The 2847-nt window shown below is 33.1% G+C and overlaps 1 pseudogene; it reads right to left on the bottom strand.

Annotated features, from left to right (window-relative positions):
* Positions 1–413: 413 nt before the first annotated feature.
* Positions 414–2204, bottom strand: LOC105220018 (tRNA (adenine(58)-N(1))-methyltransferase catalytic subunit TRMT61A-like; annotated as a pseudogene).
* Between the last annotated feature and the right edge of the window lie 643 nt (positions 2205–2847).

Raw genomic sequence — 2847 nt, 5'->3', positions numbered from 1 at the left:
ACAAAACATTAGTAATATTTTAAGTATTTTTTTATTTAATTTGAACTAGTCTTTTGCTAAACGTTTTATTTTTATTATATACATATATTAGTAGATCCGGCCACGCTTTGCTGTGGAATTTTTTTTTTATTTTTTAACACATTTACTTTATAAAATGTATAGTTTGTATTAAAATTCATGCCTTTGTTGTCATTATTTTTAAACGATTTGCGATTGATGAGGGTTCATTTAAAATCTAGGTGATATTTTTTCAAATTTGTAAGCAATAAGTTATTAATTTATTGCATCTAACATTTATTTTTATAAAGTAGTATGTTAAGGTAAATAATTACTTATTTTTAATCATAATATTTAACATATTGAATTGAAATAATTTTTAATTTTAATTTAATTCAACACTAATTTGTGCACAATATTCTTAGTTAAACTGTTTCTTGCTTATACAACACGTGAACATGTAATATATAGTTGTCCATTGGATTATCTAAATCTAAACCGCAAACGGACCGTGTTTGACCTTGTGACTTATTTATAGACATAGCGAGTGCTAAACGGATTGGAATCTGTAACCTTCTGAATAGCATGGTAGATTCTGACGTTATCATTGGTATACGTGGTAACAGAACCAATTCTCCTTTAAACTTTCCAGCCAAAATTACTGCTTCAATTATATTTCCTGTTATCTTTTTGATGACCAAACATGTACCATGTACGAGGTGGATTTAAATTACGCAAAAGAATAATTGGTGACCCTATCTTTAACTTCCCTGCAAGTCAGGTAACGTCGAATTCTTCTGTGAAGGGTCAGGGAGTGGTACTACCAGTTTCAATGAAACTTTCTAAGTGATTCTTAAGAGCGAATTGACAAAAGTACCTGAAACTCACACATCATTTCTCAATTTATATATACCTCTTGCACAATTCGGGGAATGACAATCACAGATCAAAGACCCAAAACTGTGAACGAAAACTTCACGTGCACTTTCAGTAGTGGGACCCACAAAAACCCTGAAACTATACCCCCTATATTCGGTTAGTGCTACCAAAACCCCAAATGAGAATTTAATAACAAATTCATTAATTATATTACATATTTATTGAAAATATCATGCTATTTAGGTGTTTATTATTATATTTACTACTATTTCGTACTACACTATATACAATGTATGTAGTAGATATAGTATAGTTGAACAATTTTTGCTATCGGACAAAGGCTGGAGGAAAAGTGGCAAATGTCAAATACACCGTGCGGCCAGGAAGTGTGAGCTGCGTATAATATATGAGGATTCTTTTGGAGTTTTCGTAAGATCTGTTCTTTCATTAATTTCACTAGTACTAGATTCATCAAATTTCTGGGAGGAGGGTTTCTATAAAATATAAAGTAAAATTTGAATTTTTACAACATAAAAGTTGGTAATAATTACCTTATATTTCAGGAATTCTGAATCGAACACGGGCATCGTTCTCGTCTTAACATGCTCTTGCTGTAGTATTTCCATTGAACTAATTTCGGTGAATCCATGTCCTTCTAAAGCGATACAACAACGCTATGATTCCAGAATACAAGGTGGAAAAGAATCAAAAAAGTCCTCCTAATTAAGCATACAAGAAGTTTTTAAATTTCTATGATCACAAACTTTCACTTAAATTTACCCTTTATTTTCTGTGTTTTAGCTGCTAATGGCACGGCCAACTGAGGTGCAACATAATTGAAAATAATGGTTTAGGTGATTTTGTGTGGCATTGAACCTGAACTAGTGCCCGATTCAACTACATATAACTGAACCAGAACGAATTTCAAGTTGAAAGAGTATCATACTAATATCTGGTGCGAAAATGATTTGTGTTCGATGTAGCAGCGTTTGTATCCATAGTTCTGGATTTGCTTGCAGCACATATGCAGCACATCCCTTCGAAAGTTCTACGCTTCTTCCATAAGTGACACCAATTAGGTTGCGTACCTTTAACGCGCCGTATGAGGTTTGAAATATCTGTATGGAAAATTAATTAGAATTTAAGGCAAGATAATATTATTATGTTCAACAATTATTTACGTATTCAATGGTTTCGCCCTTGATGTGGACAATTGTTGGCGTAGCTTCTATTGCGTGCTTCGAATTGACAGTGCAATGAAGTATTACTGTATCACCCTCTTCAATTCCATCTTTTGGCTTTAGAAAACTTTTATTTTTAGTTTGACTTATTTAAAAATGAGTGCAACAATAATTTAAACTTTAATTAGGCTGCAGATCACTAATTTAAATAAAACACATAAAATAATACTCCAAAAGCTGCCATTACATAGCTCAAAACACAACTTTTTCAAATCAAGAATCATAGAAGACAAGATTACGCCATTCGTTTACACTTAGCTTTTTTTGGTTTTAATTTCCTGTTGAGTGACGCACTCACGACCCCCAAACACGCGAGCAAAACAAAAAAGAAAAAATGACAAATTGCGTCACTATGCCGTAATTTTGTCTTCTATCATTCTTGTGTGCAAATACACGAGAACTACGGTTGGTTCTTTCTCTCATTCAGGGAGCTGTCCACATCTACCCTTTGATATATTAATTGTCAATTTATGTGTTTCAACACTTAACCATAATAATGATAGTTTTATATATGCGTTGATTTCAGCGGCGAAAGTAGAGCGAGGAATGACCGGCAGAGTATGTCGGAAATCACCTGATAATAGTAAGATCGCTCCGCCGAAAAGTAGTAGTTCGGTCGATTGCTTCAAGTGAATATTTGGAAGCCATTGTGCACTCATCCCAAATTATAACTGAACACTGTCGCAGCTCTGCTGATATTCCGCTATTTTTTATATTATTGTTATGAATG

The sequence above is a fragment of the Zeugodacus cucurbitae genome, chromosome X, assembly GCF_028554725.1.
Source record: "Zeugodacus cucurbitae isolate PBARC_wt_2022May chromosome X, idZeuCucr1.2, whole genome shotgun sequence".
Lineage (NCBI taxonomy): Eukaryota > Metazoa > Arthropoda > Insecta > Diptera > Tephritidae > Zeugodacus > Zeugodacus cucurbitae.
Note: the sequence above shows the minus strand (reverse complement) of the source record. Positions and strands in the feature narration are given on the sequence as shown.